Genomic DNA, 17,622 nt, shown 5'->3' with positions numbered 1-17,622 from the left:
GTTCCAGACATTTGCTGTTTTCATTGAATGGTTTTTATTGGGAAGCAGGAAAACATATTTATAGTTCTTGAAGTGATTCCACATCCATTCTTTAATTTAATCTTCATGATAATCTATGATGAGGCACATACTATCATTACTTCTGTATATCTCATTATGGACTTGACTGATACAACAAAAGAGTAGTGGACAGAAGAATATCTTAGATCAGCTATCCTACAAACTGTACAGATGCAAGAATGATGTTTGTTTACTTCACTGTTGTATGCAGCACCAGGCTTGGTGCTTGGCACATAGAAGAAGTTCAATAATTATTTGTTGAATAAATGAATGCATGACATTTTCCAATTCTAATTTTTTTTTTGTTATTATATTATGTTGCTTCTCTACCAATGAATGGTCTTGGAGAAATTTTATTCCATCTAGGAAATTCACTGTAAAACAATGTTCTGAATTTTAAATGAGTCTATCATAAATACATTTGATAGCAAGTCATATTTTGGGCTTTTACAAAGCATAAGTTAATAACATTTTTCCCTGAGCCAGTAATCTGGTTAGGATAAATTATCTCTAAAGCCCCATAGCTATAAAGCATGCCATGATTTTGTGGAAACTCCCTGATCAATTTTCTATTTTCAGAGACTGTGCATTGTACAATAATCAATAGAAAATAACCCATAACACTTTGTATGTAGAAAGTACTCAAAAGTTTAGAACATTTATTTATTTATCTAAATAGTAGACAGGTCATGACTCTCAGTAAAAGCTTCTTAATCAACTTTGCTAAATTCATCTTAGGCAAAGAGGTGGATGTAGGAGTTCCTTAAAATCCTAAGGACATTTCTACGATGATTTAGCCCTGATATTATAATGTCACCTAGGAATGCTGATGAATTTCTTCCGTGAAACTCTCTGCTTTTTGTGTCTTCACTATAAAATCAAGAGGTAAAGCTATATTGAGAAAGATAAGATAGAATCAGGTCAATTTGTTGGGTCTCTGAGAGGACATGGAGACCCTGGTGTGGGTGCCCACTCTCCATATGCAGCAATGGTGCTCAGACCTAAAGGCTGTCCATCATTCATCTTGCCATGGAGTCATAACCATGAAATTTAGCTGCATGTATGAACTCCCTTGTGATCCCACAAACCTACTGACCTTACTAGAAACAGGTAGGTCTAGACTGAGAGTCTACCCTCAACTAAGGCATTTCTCTATGTTCTTGGCTGGGTAATAAACTTCATTACCATGGTTTTAAAGGCACCATCATATGCACAATCAAGTCCCAACCTGCAAAAGTTTAGGTAATAATCCTCTCAACATCTTCCAGAAAATTGAATTCTGAGAAGATATAGGCTTAACACCTTCTATCAGAAGCTCCTTCGGTGTTAAATGCATTAGAGACGAGCACAAGTCTCTATTACTATTAAACGATCCCTGTGGACCATCCACCTGTCAGAGTTGAACACAGATCGATCTCCAGTCCCTGAGACATACATAGTTCTTTGTGTCAAGGTCACCCCCCAAAAAACTAGTGTATACAGCTAAGGATTTCATTTCACTCATAAGGTTAAGCATAAAATCCCACATCTTTTTTTTTTAAATAGATTCCTATTGATTGGAGCTAGATGTGAGTGCAAAACCCAGAGCACTGCATTTTTTCAGATTGATTTGTTTATTTATTTTAGAGAGAGAGAACGTAGGGTGGAGAGGCAGAGGGAGAGGGAGAGAGTCTTTAGCAGACTCAGTGCTCAGCAAAGAGCCCAAGGCAGGGCTCGATCTCACCACCCTGAGATCAGGACCTAAGCCAAAACCAAGAATCAGACGCTTAACTGACTGTGCTACCCAGGCACCCGCAGAGCACTGCATATTAAATTCCAATGTCAAGGAGTCAGCAGGGAAAGAAAATATATTAGAAGAATGACAAAAAAATTAATAACTGAAATTAAATAATAAAGCTTTTTAAATTTTTTTAAAGATTTTCTTTATTTATGTGACAGAGAGAGAGAGAGCACAAGCAAAAAGAGCGGCTCCCTGCTCAGCAGCTCTCCACTGAGCAGGGAGCCCAGTGTGGGGCTCGATCCCAGAAACCTGAGATCACCTGAGCCAAAGGCAGACGCTTAACCAACTGAGCCACCCAGGTGCCCCAATAAAGCCCTTTTTTTTTTTAAATAATTGGACTGTGAGGTGTCTGAGAGAAGCAAAATTAAATGGACTGTAGATGTGAACTATAATATTGGTATATTACAGATAAAAGATCACATACAAGGCTGAATGAATACACATTGATTGACTAAATGAAGGAGTAAGTGGAGAGATGAATAGATTAAGGGGTGCAAACCAGCCCCCCACACTTGCAAATGGCCTGGAATCTTAGGAATCCACACAGTTAGTCTTTTTTTTTAGATTTCTCCCCCAATTTCCTTTCTACATAAGAATTTAGGCCCTACAAAACTTCCTCCTAGTAACAGTCCTGTGGATGGCATCTTTGACCTCCTTGTTCCTCAAGGAGGATAAGCGGGTTCAAGAGGGGGATCACGGCTGTGTAAAACACCGACACCACTTCATTGAGATCCAGCGAGAAACTTGCACTAGGCCATACATAATAAATAAAGAAAAGATGGAGGACGGAGACAGCCGTAGGTGAGAAGAACAGATAAAAAAGCCTTTGCGACTCCCCTCGGCAGAGTGGATCTTCATGATGGCAACGAGGATGTAAATGTAGGAGACCACAATAGTCAGACCACTGAAGACTCCCACAGCTCCAGCCACGACAAAACCTACCAACTTAGTAAGCCTGCTGTCAGCACATACAAGGGAAAGCAGGGGGGACATATCACAGAAGAAATGATTAATGACATTGAGGCCGCAAAAAGGAAGATGACATGCATTTGTTGTGTGGGTCATGGTGTTCATGAACCCGATGAGGTAGGGACCAACCACCAGCTGGATACAGAGTCTCTGAGACATGGCAACGGAATACAGTAATGGGTTGCAGATGGCCACATAGCAGTCATAGGCCATGGATGCCAGGAGAAAACACTCTGCTGCCACAAAGAACCCCAAAAAACCACTGTTGCAAAGCACAGCCCAAGAAAGAGATGACCTTCTTCTTTACAAAGAAGTCAGTGAGCATCTTGGGGCTCACAACAGGAGAAGTAGATGTCCACAAAGGACAAGTGGCTTAGGAAAAAGTACATGGGTGTGTGAAGGCGGGAATCAACCCAAATCAGAATAACCATACCCTAGTTTCCAGTTAGATTGATGAGGTAGAAACTCAAGAAGAGCAGGAAGAGGAAGACCTGCAAATGGGGGTTGTAATTCAAACCTGTGCAGATGAATTAGGTGACCTTCGTGTAGTTTTCAATGGCCATCGACTGCTCTGGTTTCCACTAGGAGAAGAACAGAGGAGTCACACATATTTGGTTAACATATCTTCAAAAACGGGACACAGAAAAAAATATACCAGTAACTGGGAGAGCATCAGGAGTGATATAACTTTGTTGCATGTTGTGGCCAAGGAAACACGTGAGATAGGGACCAGTGCAAAAGATCAGATCTGAAGCTATCATATTTTAAGACTCCACAGAAATCCATAAATATGGAAAGGAGAAAACAAAAATCTAGAAAAGAGAAGCGGCTTCCTCAAGGTCCCATGGCTAACTGATCGCAGAGATGGTTCCAGAACAGATGTCTAATAATGCTCACTGCAGAACTTTGCTTAAGTTCACCAGGTGAACACACACGCAGGAGGGTGGAAGGGAGGCAAGCTGTGGAAGAAATGAGCAGCCACTCATTTTTAGGATGTACGCTGTGCACTTTGTGATTATAACCACCTGCATGGTCTCCAACTCTGGAGCCCACCTCCTCTGACCCTGGGAAAGTCTTCATTGTGAAGCAGGAGTGATGATAGTAACACCTACCTTGTAAACTGTTGTGAGGGTACAACGAGATAATGCCTGCAAAGCATTTAGCAGAGTCTCATTGAGCACCCTGATAAGTGCACAATAATCGCTAGTATTTTTGCCTTACATGCTTCATTGAATAAGCCTGCAAGGTAAATATCGTTATTTCCTTTTACATAGGAGGAAAACTGAAGCTCAATCCACATTCATGATGTGATGAATGGCAGAGATGTGATTTGCACATGCGTATGCCCAAACAGACTGTGCTCTTTGTCACACTGCAGAAATTGTGTGTTCACAATTCTGTTCCTCACAAAGAGATGCAAAGTCCACTCCACTATGAGTACAGGATGATGCATGTTTGGCTGCCTAATGGCCTCATGTTGAGGTTACAGCCAACAGCCACTAGTGAGAAGTCCATGGGATAATAGACTGGTGCCCCTGAGTATCACCTTTATGGAAACAACAAGGAAGAAATCTGGAAAAGAGCCTACATTATCCCACCTGTACACCTTCCATCTCTCCCTTGTCACTCCCTCAGGGTGCCCTTGGTTAGGTCTGCTGATCTCTTTGAACCTGAGTTGCTTCATGTGTTCAAGGTAACTAAAACTCTGCTTCTTACTCTCTCAGAGGAAGATGTATAAGTGCTCCTAACACCACTACTTACTTTTTAAAGATTTATTTACTTATTTAGAAGAGAAAGAGCAGGGGGAGGGGCAGAGGGAGAGAGAGAATCTCAAGCAGACTCCCCACTGAGGGCAGAGCCTGATGTAGGGCTTGATCACACGACCCTGAGACCATGACCTGAGCTGAAATCAAGAGTCAGACACTTAACCAACTGAGCCACCCAGGCACCCCTATATTTTACTTTTAAAAAGTTTCATTAGCCCAGGACTATTGGAGTGCAACGTCATACTTATGCTAGATACTTTTCCTCCAGTTTTCTAATCTGAAATGTATTATTTGACTTTAGCAAGGTCTCTTCTGCTGCCAATAATGCAGCTTTACCTTAGATCCTTTGCTTCAGGCCATTAAAGAGAAAGATCAGATGGCCAGGCAGATGGTACACCCAACACACTCAGCAAGGTCTTTTAACTTTAGCAAGGTCTCTTCTGCTGCCAATAATGCAGCTTACCTTAGATCCTTTGCTTCAGGCCATTAAAGAGAAAGATCAGATGGCCAGGCGGATGGTACACCCAACACACTCAGCTCTTACTCAGGCCTCTTCAAGAGTCTAGGGACTCTTCCAGGGTCCATCAAACACTATCTCTCAGTCTTCCACTTAGCAATTGCCCAAAGCTCCTGAACAATGCCTTGTCAACCTTGGTTTCTAAACCTACCTAAGCCTTCCATGCACATTTTAATTTCTCAGCTTCTCTGCTGCATTTGGTGCTTAGAGGAGAATGTAGTGCTCCATAAAGATCAAACCACACAGAGCGGGGGAACACAACCAGCTCTTGTGTTCAGAGCACTAGCATAATATCAACACAACTTATGATAATAATCTTCCCTTAGCAAGGAAATCACCCAGGTGGTGTAGACAGGGATGTGAGTTGAATTCAGTGCAATCTTTTTCCCTTTACTGCTAAAGCATCTGTCCCATTTTATACTTATGTGAGTATATTTTGATCCAGTTGCAAGACCTAAACTTATCTCTACATAAATTATCTCTTCTTAGATTTTGCTCAATCATCCAACAAAGAGGAGGATTGTGCTAGTCCTGGCCATGAGCCAAATATATAATTTATTTTAATTCAACTTAAAATAATTTGTGTTCTCTTGAACTTGTTGAAAATCAGGTAGAAAGAACAGAAAAATAATTTAGAAGTTCTCAGTTTACATTCTAATAGGCTCTCTCTTCTTTAAAGATGGCATGAAGAACTAAAGTAAGAATGAGCGCAGTTTGTTAGCTTTCATCCCTCCCCTTAATATGGTTGCCTTCTCATGCACAATAGGTCAGAATTTTCAGTAGTCATTTGGTTTTACTATGTCTTTTCTTCCAAGAAGAAAATGTGGAATACTCACTGTAAAATAGATTCAGAGTCTTCATCAATTAGATAAAAATTCCCTGAACTAGTTGCATCATCTTTTTTTTGTGGTTGCTATGGAAGATCCTCTGTCCCCAATGTCTACCATATCTTGGTAATGAACCACTAAGGGAAAGTGAAATCAAAGTTTTGCTTCATATCCTAAGTAAGTCTGATGAGATCTGTTTTCCGATCATTTTATATTTGTTTTTAACTGGATATAGTCTCTCCATTCTATTTCCAGGCTAAACCAGGAACCTCTATGGAATCCCTGGTAAATTGAAGTAGTGTGGAGAGGGTGGGCCACGGGAGGACCTTAGCTCTCCCTGTCTCTCTCTCTCTATTACCTTCATATCTTGGGAGAAAGGGCAAAGAATGTGGAAAATGAACTCTTCTCAAAGATAGCATTTACCACATGTAGCCAAATAAATTAATCTTCCTGGGACTTTGCCCAAAACATGCAAAGAGTTTAACCCTTGTAAGCAAGTGTTGGAAGAGAATTTCTGAGGATATATTAATGATCATTAAGCTCTATAGCAAGACATTATATTTGACCTGTTAGCATATGGCAAGGGAAATACATTTCTTATTGCAAAGAAAGTAATAAAAGCCAATAAAACGAAACGTTTTAGAGTTCTGTTTCATCTGCAACACAAATAGCACCAGCCTGACAAAACAGTCAATACAGGTTCCAGCCTGAGAGAGGGAAAGTGTAAGCCCTTCAGCAGCAACACGACTTCCCTACTCTAGGAGGTTTTGTTTGTTGAGTTTTTGATTTCTTAGCATGCTGCTATATTCTTTAAAGCAAGTTTTTCCAAGAGACCTTAGTTTTTGATAATAACTTTCTGCTGACTCTACATATGAAAGATAATTTCGTTTTTCCCCTGAAAATTGTTTTGATAGTGCCCTTTTCTTTCTTTCTTTCTTTTTAGTTTTAAGTTTTTATTTAAATTCCAGTTAGTTAACAATCAGTGTAATATTGATTTCTGGCACAGAACTTAATGATTCAACACTTACATACAACACCCAAGTGCTCATCCAACTGCCCGTCACTCATCCACATCTCCTTCATCAACCCTCAATGTGTTCTTTGTCATCAAGAGTCTGTTTTATGGCTTGCCTCTCTCTCTTCTTTTTCCCTATGTTCATCTGTTTTGTTTCCTAAATTCCACATATGAGTGAAATCATATGGTATTTGTCTTTCTCTGACTGACTTTATTTCAGATAGCATGATACTCTCTAGCTCCATCCAAGTTCTTGCAAATGGAAAGATTCCATTCTTTTTGATGGCTGAATAATATTCCACCTTCTTGATCCTTCATCAATCGATGGATATTTAGACTCTTTCCACAATTTGGCTATTATTGATGATGAGTTTTCTGGATAATAATCCATTTTATTGTATGACAGTGTGAGTTCATATGTTCAATATTGCTAAAGGTTTTTATATGTGTGTTTTCTTAGGTAAAGTGTCTACAACAAGCATTTGTCATTAGTCAGGTTTTGGGGAGTGACTTTGGCCCTGTTTACTGTCCTCCTGATGGTTGGTTAAAGCTCTTTTCCTTGAAGTACTGGTTAATACTTGTTCTGTAAGCATATTTATATTTTCTTTTTGGGGACAAATTTTTAAGCAGAAATTAACATTTTAGTTCTCCCTATGTTGCTTATCACATAGTTATTTTTAATTCCTTTATGTAAATCTGTTTTGAATCTTGAAAATAGATATTTCTAAGATTTCTATTAAAATTTACTTCCTGAAAGGGGGACCTGAGTGACTCAGTTAGTTAAGCAACTGACTTGATTTCAGCTCAGGTCATGATCTCAGGGTTGAAAACTCAAGCCCTGAGTCAGGCTGCATGCTGCATATGGAGCCTGCTTAAGATTCCCTCCCTCTCCCTCTGCCCCTACCCTCTTCTCTCTCCCCTGTCTAAAAACTAAGAATAAAAATAGAAAAAAATCATAATAAACATAAAAAATGTTTAAAATTTATTTCCTGAAATAAGTCAAAGAAAGACAAATACTGTGCGATTTCATTTATATGCAGAATCTAGAAAACAAAACAAAACAAAAACTCAATATATACAGAGAAGTGATCGGTGGTTTGGCAAATTGCCAGAGGCAGGGGTTGGAAAGGTGAGTGAAATGAGTTTTAAGATAAGTAAATCTCGGGGATGTAGTGTACAGCATAGCAACTATCATCAGTAATACTGTATGTATATTTGAAAGTTGCTAAGAAAGGAGTTCTTAAAAGTTCTCATTACAAAAACAAATTGTACCTCTGGTGATAGATGTTAACAAAACTTGTGGAAACCGTTCTTCAATACACACATATAGCAAATTATTATGTTGTACACCTAAAATTAGTACAATGATGTTATATGTCAATGAAATTACTTCCGAGGTCATAAAAACCTAACTTTCAGATAGTTTATTTTTAGCTCTATTGATATAATCACTGTTGATTAAAGTTGAAATTTCAAATTCACAAGGCAAACCCATTTGTCAAAGAAAAGGCAAATAATTAAGTTTATTGTTAATGTATATTTGTGTGCCCTTAAAAGTTAGTTTCTTCTTAACCTAAATGACTAATACTAGGCAAGGAAAAATGAGCAAAGGAAAGAAAAGTACAAATAAACTATATTAAGCTTTACCACAGATCATTCACCCTATGCTGCAAAAGTTTTGCACATTTTTGGTTGACAATAGTGTAAATTAATTAAAAAATGTTTTACGCATTTTTGTTATAATAATATCAGATCAATCTTGAAAAATCTTTCAAACTGATGCAATTTTTAGCTGAAACATAAGCCTTCCTTCTGACATCTGCAATCTAAAGCAATCTCTCCCTCTAAATTTCAAAACCTGTAATGACCTCCCATATGGAATTTATTGGTGCTACCTTTTCTTATGGTAGTTTCCTGTCGCGTTTACTGCAAGACCATAAAGGAGAGAGACCACAATGCAGTCAATGCCACAGACATTGGAGTGTCCAGGGTGCACTGTTATGGCTGGACCAGCTGTTAAGCAGCAAAATACATTCATAGTCTTGGGAAAAATGGCTGTCTCTCTCAGCCCTTCACATGCCCACCACCCTGAGCCCCCCACCCTCTACTCTAAATCCAGACTTCCCTGCAGTCTAGCCACTGGAAAGATAATGGGAGGATGGCTCATGGCTGCAGGACCCTGTTTCAACCAGGGTTCTTTTTGACAGATCCGTACCGTTGTCCCACCTGCTATATTTTGAATACCATCCCTGACAGATGTCCACTCTTTGCAAGATTCTGTAACATGGGGTGAAGGATGCAGAGAGGACCAAAAACGGATCATCAAAGTAATTCAGTTTCCTTTCTTATGTACTTATAAAGGGAAGTACATTAATGGCCAAAAAAATAAAATAAGCAAGTTGATTTTTTTTGGTAAGTATCATTGGATAAGGAATGTCAGGGAACAGAAATCATGAATTGAACTGTTACTCCAGTTGACAATTCATATAGAAATTTTCCATTGAGAAATTATCAGCATAAGGATTTTTTCAAATTTACATTTGAATTTAAAAAATATTTCTGCATTTATGTAAAACATCTCACTACTAAATATATCAAGAAAAATTCCAAAAATGAAGTAGGGCATCAAATACCAAACATACTGAATAATAGACCCTCTGTATAAGCAAGTGTTAGACGAAGTGATAAGAATGGATAACTGAATATAAGTGCCATCATTAAGCTGCAGATTTTCCTAATAAAGTCAAAGTGGCTGTTCAACAAAGGGAGAGCTTGAGAACCAGGCCGACTTAATTTGGCATCTTAGTCTGCCATGTCTTTCTGTGTAGCTTCAGGCAAGTCACTCCACTTCCATGACCTTCACTTTTCATGATCTCTTGAATAAGAATGATTTCCACCTTACAGAGTTGCCTTAAAATAAAATTACCTGTACAAAGCCTAAAACATTACCTTTTATTTAAGAATTTTACATCACCTGTTCTTTTTTGTTTTAATTCTTTTTTGGTTTTTTTTTTTTTTTTTTTGAGAGAGAGAGAGAAAGTGCAGGGTGGGGGGGGAAGAAGGAGGGACAGAAGCAGAGGGAGAGAGAGAATCCCAAGCAGGCTCCACGCCCAGCATGAAGACCTACAGGGGGCTCGATCCCACAACCCTGAGGTCATGACCTGAGCTGAAATCAAGAGTCGGATGCTATCACCTGCTCTTAAAGAGGGTTTCAACAGCTCAACTGACAATAGCATTTTACAGTCACAACTATTATTATTATGTAAGCATTATCCCATGAAGAGGAAGGGGATTTTTCTTTAAGATATTTTTAAATTCCTGAATCATTAGATTAAAATACAAATATGGAAAACCATTAAACTTCAAAAATACATGTTTGCCAAGTATTCTAATCTATGCTCAATATTTAAGGATGAAAGTCATAATAAAAATGAAAAAAAAAACCCACACATTTTTATTTATTTTCAAAGTTGCAAAGGACCAGGAAAAGTACTTTGCAACTAATGTTACAAAGCCTTTTTATTTATTGTTATGACGATGTAAGGAGTTGTAAGAATGTTCGATGACGGAGTACAATCTCTGAGCTATGTGTCCTAGAACAGGTGTGCCATAACTTTTTTATGCTTCATAGGACATCTTTCCCCCTTAATACCTTACTCTCAAAATTTGAAAGATAAGAACGTGAGACTAGATCAGAGATGTTAAATTTTTATGTGCAATGAACATTAAAGAATTTGATGAGAGGCAGAAAAAAAAGAAAAAAAGAGAATGTGATGAGGGATCCAGTGTAAAGTACTGTAGTCCCCCTTTATCCACCCGAGATGCATTCCAAGACCCTCAGTGGATGCCTGAAACTGTGGGTGGTACTGAACCCTCTATAAACCCTGTTTTTTCCCATCCATACATACCTAGAATAGATCTTAATTTATAAGTTAGGAACAGTAAGAGATTAATGACAATAAATAATAATAAAATAAAACAAATCAATATACCATAAAAAAAAAGTTATGTGAATGTGGTCTCTCTCTCAAAATATCTTATTGTACCGTCCTCATTCGTTTTCTTGAGATGATGTGAGATAATAAAATGTCTACGTGATGAGATGAAATGAGGTGAATGACACAGGCATTGCAACATACCGCTAGGTTATTATTGACAATACATCGGAAGGAGGATCATCTACTTCCAGACTGCAACTGACTCCAAGGAACTAAAACATCAGAAAGCAAAACCAAGCATAATGGGGGAACTCATGGTCATAGGCCCAAACACACAAAATGTATCTGTGATTTCATGGCCCTTCAAAATTAATTTTTAGACTTTTGAAAGCTTTTTCCAAGCCTATCATAATTTCAATTATTAAAGGAAACCATAGTGGACAAAATTATTGTGATTTATAAACTGATGCTGCCATCTAGTGGCTAAGTTTAGCTACACCTTGAGGAGGAATTCAGACAATGCTATTTCACTAAGGAAACTTGCTTTCCTTTTATTTGAACGTATCCTACATTCACTGAGACCATGTTAATAGGTGACTTTTAAAAATGAGGAGGATAATAAAAGATATTTCATGACTGATGTGAAATTGTACCTGTCATAGTACTGAAAGCACATACTGTGAAACAAACCTTGACCCTCTTATTCTAAAATAAAACTAAATATGTAAAACTAGGCTTTTAAGAATCGAGGATATAAGGCCATTTTGAGGGAATCTTTATTAACATAAAGTGGGAGAAAGACTAATATCAGCCTTAGAAGTTAATGATGCTTCATCACATTCCTTTCAAAATTCTGTCAAATCACTTCTGTGTCAGATATTGTGCTAGACTCTGGTGATCAAGGAGTATTTCCACAGGACATGTGATAAGGAAGCATTTCTCTTTGTCTAGGCTGCTAAAATTTTATAAAATTTGATCAGGAGCAGATGGTGTCTTATGCCTTCTTAACATCCATAAAGATGATCATATAAAATTTTTATTAGACAAGCAATAATAATCATATTAGAAATAGCAGTCACAATCTTCTGAGAACTTATCTGTAATATCTTTCTTGATTTTATAATAATAAAGTGCCCTACATAATGTTATCTCCATTGCATAGATGGGTATAGTAAGAAATTTTTTGTTTAAATTTTCTGTATTATTGGATACAGCTTCTTATTTTGAATTCTGCACTATGCAGTGTCACTCGTGAAATGTGAATATAACTAGACCATTCCCATCTAAATTCTCTCTCTCTTCCTCTCCCTCAATATATCATTCACACATGCGAATCTAAGCATATTTAAAAATAGGGGTTTTTTTTTCCCCCTTGGTTGTCTTTCACCTTGGTAGGGGATAAGAATGTGAAAACAGCATCTCTTTCTCTCTCCAAACATCTTCCTTAAACCTCTCTCTCTCTTTCCTCAAAGTTCCATTTCGAATGTGTCCATCTGGAATGGACCAGATGTCCCTTTTCCCTTCTTTGGCAGGAGAATCACTCTTTCAGTGTAAGTAACATGTCCATCCCACACCTGGTAGGGGCTGTAAATCATGAGACTCTGCCTTTCCAAAACCTCAGAGGTAAGCACTTACTCCAGGAGAGGATCTCAGTCAGAGAATCCCAACACCCTGGACACAGCTGCCAGATCCGGGGTGGGGAAGGTGGGGGGGGTGGGGGTATGGGGAGTGGGCGAGGGAGGGCAGGTACTGGCCCTAGCACATAGTGCAAGCATACCTTCAAGATACTGTGGTTCGGTTCCAGAGCACTGCAATACAATGAATGTTACATTAAGCAAGTCAAATGAATTTTTTTGGTTTTCCAGTGTATATAAAAGTTATAGTTACATTATACTGTAGTTTATTATGTACAATAGCATTATGTCTAAAAGAACAAGGTACATGCCTTAATTAAAAATACGTTATTGCTAAAAAAAAATGCTAACCATCATCTGAGCTTTCAGCAAGTTGTAATCTTTTTGCTGGTGGAGGGTCTTGCTTCCATGTTGATGGCTGCTGACTGATCAGAGTGGCTGCTGAACATTGGGTGGCTGTGGCAATTTCTTAAAGTAAGACAACAGTGAAGTTGGCCACATCCATTGACTCTTCACTTGACCACTGAGAGGTGATTGCAGGCTTATTAACTGGTCTCATTTCAGTATGATGTCTCAGAAAATAGGGAGGCTTAAAGGGAGAGAGACGGGGGCACCAGCCCGTTCAAAACACCCCCATCTACGACAAGTTTCACCATCGTATATGGACGTGGTTCGTGGTGCCCCAAACAATTACAGTAGTAACATCAAGATAGCTAATCACAGATCATTAGAGCAAATATAATGATAGTGCAAAAGTTTAAAATTTTCAAGAGTGACCAAAATGTGAGAGGCAGACTCAAAGTGAGCAAATGCTGTTGGAAAAATATTGCTGATAGACTTGCTCACTTCGGGGTTGCCCCAAACCTTCAATTCGTAAAAAGCAAGCATCCGCGAAGCACAGGAAAGTGAGGTGCGATAGAACAAGGTATACGGGCATTTGTTTCTCTCAAAGGGTGTCAAATGGGGAGAGAGAAAATGAACAGAAAGCTCTTCTCAACTACATGCTTTTTTAATTATCTTCTCCTAATTTTATTCTCCTTTAATTCACTTAAAGCTTAAAAGTCAAGCCAATAGTCAACCAAGGTGTAGTGTGGGTGTTCTGCTCCTATCCTCTGCCTTCAAAAGAGGGATTTACATCAGTTTGAATTAGGATTGGTTATATAAGTTAGGAAACTCAAAATAACAGTAACTTTAAAAAATTATTTAAAGAAATTTATTTTCTCTATCATAAAACAAATCTGGAGGTAGTCAATATAGGGCTGATAATGGCTGATATAGAGTATCAAAAACCTAAATGCTTCCTCATGGTGCCAGATGAGTGCTCAAGGTCCAGCCATTAAATCTGCATTCCAGGTAATAGGAAGGATACAGGTGAGAAGAAAGGCACTTCCTGAAATTCTAAGGAGACTTCGTAGAAGCACCTTACAAAGTTTCCACTCATCTGTCCGGGACTTGGTCACGTGTCAACACTCACCTACAAAGGAGATTGAAAACTGCAGTCTTTTATTGTAGTTTCAATGTGCCCAGCTAAAAATGGGACATCTATTAAAGAAGGGGAGAATGAAAGACGGGATACTTCTTTAATAGTTTTTGCTATAGCCACAAATGGAACCTATTGGTTTCTTTTCTTAGCTCTTCTTTTTCCTAGGTGATCTTATTAAGGTGATGGTGTTAGCATAATAGCTAAAAAGCATAAGTTTTGCTGCCTGGGATCTGAGGTGAAGCCCCATCCCCACAACTTATTGGCTGCCTGGTGCATCCTGACATCTACTCCTTCCCGTTATACTATTATTTGTGGTACTAGTACCGATGCCCAGCTGACTTACCTTCACTTACAAGCCTCTCTCCCTCAAATATGTGCTCCATGGGGGTCTTTGCCTGTCTTATTCACTGCTATATCCTCAGAACTTGATAATGCCTACAAATTAGGAATCATCACTCATTGTCATTGTTAATTTTATGAATTCTTTTGGCAATTAAACATCCTCTTGAGAAGAATATTTAATAGAAAATAGTTTATTTAAAAATATTTGATTTGTGATTTAGTTTAAAACTGGCTAAAATAATATTTAATATGAAATTTTGTAAAATTACACACACACACACACAGAGAAAATTACCGGAAGAATATAAGCCAAAGATTTCACATAGATTATCTGTATAGGCAAAATCATATTACAAAAACATGTGTTTTTTAAGATTTTATCTTCTTTTGTTTCACTTTCCAAATACTCTACAATAATTAAAGCCCCCCAAAATGTGTTTTTATTGTTTTTCCTAGGCAACAACAAAAAAATTTTAACTTTAAGCATATATTTTATATTCTTATTAGTTCAAAGACTTTTTGATTCAATTTATACATTAAATTATGTGATAACCTAAGTAAACTGAAATACCTCAATTAAAAAATTATTTTTGCTTCATCATTGAAAAGAAGTGGTACAAACCATGGAGAAAATGGTTTGTGGAATCTCTTGGAGGGCACAAAGCTTCTCGTCACATGCAGTGGGAACTCTTGTTAGGTTACAGAGGAGTGTGCTCTCCAACAGCATCATGAGATTTGCCTTCAGCGCCATTATAATTTGGCCTTGGAATTGCTCAAGTGAAATTCAAGGAGATTGCAGTTCCTGAGCCACCACCCTGAGTTCAGATAATGGTTCACATCCATCTATATGAGTTCTAATGATTCATTCTTTAGATGAGCTACCCATAAGTTATCAAGAGCCTTGGCAAAAGTACAGTGTCTACACAGACGATCCCAGTGGATTTCAGGGACTTTTTAAGCACCTGAAGAACACCTGATATCACCCTCCGTTCTGAAGGTCGGGTTCTTTACCAAGAGCTATTTTAGAGGCACTGAGGCTTAAAATCAATTCTGCATCCCTTTTCTTGACTGGAAGCTTTTTCTTAAATCATTTATAAAACTTTCATTATTTGAGTGAGACATAAAATGTGGTGTATCTTGTCTGGTGGTGTCTCCCAACATTATGAGATGAACAAAGTCTAAAGACTCTGTGGCCCAAATTATTTGTCCAACACCACAGCCCCCCAAGGCTGCAAGAGTCAGGTATTATGGGAGGGACCTGCCTGGTTGTGATTTGGATCAATTTGTGCTGAGACACAGAGTGGCCCTGAATGACGGTGAATGAATTCCCTGCCCTTACTGTTACGTAGCTTTCCTTCTCCCAAATGGCTTCAGACGTGTTACGTGTCCCATCACTCATGCCAGAGGGCACATGGGGCTCACAAAACACCCTCTGGACCCCAGGGTGAACAAAGCTACCATAACTCAGGTGAAAAAGGTTTGGGGTGCATAACTTTCCTAGTCCAAAATCATAGAGAAAACAGATCAGATTCATATTTGTACCCTGTAGCACTAAACTTAGAAATTGGAGAATCTACTGCTGAAAACTCAATGGGAGGGGAAAAAACAACAACAACAACAATAAACACACACACACACACACACACAAAAACAAGAGAATGTGCAAGAACCTTCCTTCAGTGCAGGATCTGTGCTATAAAGGCACAGCCTAAAACACTGACAATTTTCCTTTCAGCGAGAGAAAAAGAAGTCACTTATTTCACCACTAACTGCAAACACACACATCTAAATGTTGATCCCAGCCTTCATCTAATTATTTCAAAAATAAATAAGTGATGTAAATTAAATGGAAGACATTTCTGAGCTAAAATCTGAATCCTTTTCAGAGCATCCCATCGGCACTAATTCTGTCTCTCTAGTTTCCTAGCCCATGACTCATTCCTGCTGTCTGAGACAGTTGCCTCATTGAAACCATGATCATGCCTACCCTATATACCACTTCACTGTCTTGGTATTCAGTTCCCTCCACAACCTGCTCACTCCCTCTGAACTCAAACCACTCTATGCCAGTGCTTGCAAAGTGCTATGCTTAAAATAACTGCAATATTCAAAGCAGGTTCATGATCCCAAGAAGGAATCGCTGGGACACCCTCATTCCATCAATACTGCCAATGAAAGGATTTGTTTATCCAGGAACTCCATCATGAAATTTTTTTAGGGCACAGACTTGAGATACATTTATACTTTAGTCCTCCCTGTATCATTCCTGAGGCATGTTTCACTCTGCTTCCCCCCCCAATATCTTTCTACAATCTAGAGATAAATTTTCTATTTTTAGATCACACTCAGTGATCAGGACTCAAATGTCTGCAGACGCAAGCTTGCACCAAAAAAACACTTTTCAAAACTCATTTTCTCTTTTCTGATGTATAATTCCTCTTGAATTGTTCAACTGTTGTATGAGGGACAGAAAGGTGTTAAAATATATTTTAAACTTCATTCTATTGTATTTCTTTTTTTTTCTAATCTGTAACAACTAAAATGACTAACATGAAAATAGTATATACATTTTCTGCATTTTAGTTTACCTCTGACTTCTCAACGCCTATTGCCTCTGATTTTTTAGAATTTTCTTGTTCTCTCATTCACCCATTAGCATTTTATTTCTAACTTCTATAATAAGCAATGCTGATTTATTTGTCTGAAAGAAATAAGAAAAACTAAATATCAAATATTAAAGTAATAGTTGGAATAACTTCAGAGTCAAATATGTAGAGAGGCATATCTCGTCACTTGTCACTTGGTGGAAGAATAAGAATATGAGTTTTGTATCGTCATATTGTTCACCTTTTGCTTGTCTATATTTGCTTTTTTCTGCAGTGATTGTGACATGGTATTCTTAGAGGCAAGAATAAAGAAAATACACATAAAAGATATTTAAACGAATATGATATGAGGAGTTCCTTTAGTTAAAAAAAAAATCATTTGTACCTAAGTGAGCTGCTCTGTTGGCTATTTTCGATTCTGTATTTAGGAATGGGGGTCATATATGTCATTGCAATGAATCTCACCTGGTCAGCACACGTATATTGGTCCCACTAGTGCCAGTAGCCAGATGATCCAACACTTATTAGATTTTTATCCTATACCCAATAATGAAATTATTTGAGGAAGCAGAACTGCTCTGACTCTGGGTGACGGGCTTTTTATCATCCGCACGCACATGATTGAAATGGAGCTTTAAAAAAATAGTTGGCGAGGATACCATACTCCAAATTCTGCACATTGCTT

At 38.1% G+C, this 17,622-nt stretch overlaps 1 pseudogene; it reads right to left on the bottom strand.

Moving 5' to 3' along the window:
• Window positions 1-2,437: 2,437 nt before the first annotated feature.
• LOC114215219 (olfactory receptor 5G9-like) lies at window positions 2,438-3,372 on the bottom strand (annotated as a pseudogene).
• Between the last annotated feature and the right edge of the window lie 14,250 nt (window positions 3,373-17,622).

The sequence above is a fragment of the Eumetopias jubatus genome, unplaced genomic scaffold (genome assembly GCF_037043125.1).
Source record: "Eumetopias jubatus isolate StellerSeaLion01/CBP00866 unplaced genomic scaffold, mEumJub1_p1.0 scaffold_13, whole genome shotgun sequence".
NCBI lineage: Eukaryota > Metazoa > Chordata > Mammalia > Carnivora > Otariidae > Eumetopias > Eumetopias jubatus.
The sequence above is the reverse complement of the archived record's forward strand: the minus strand, read 5'-3'. Positions and strand labels throughout refer to the sequence as shown.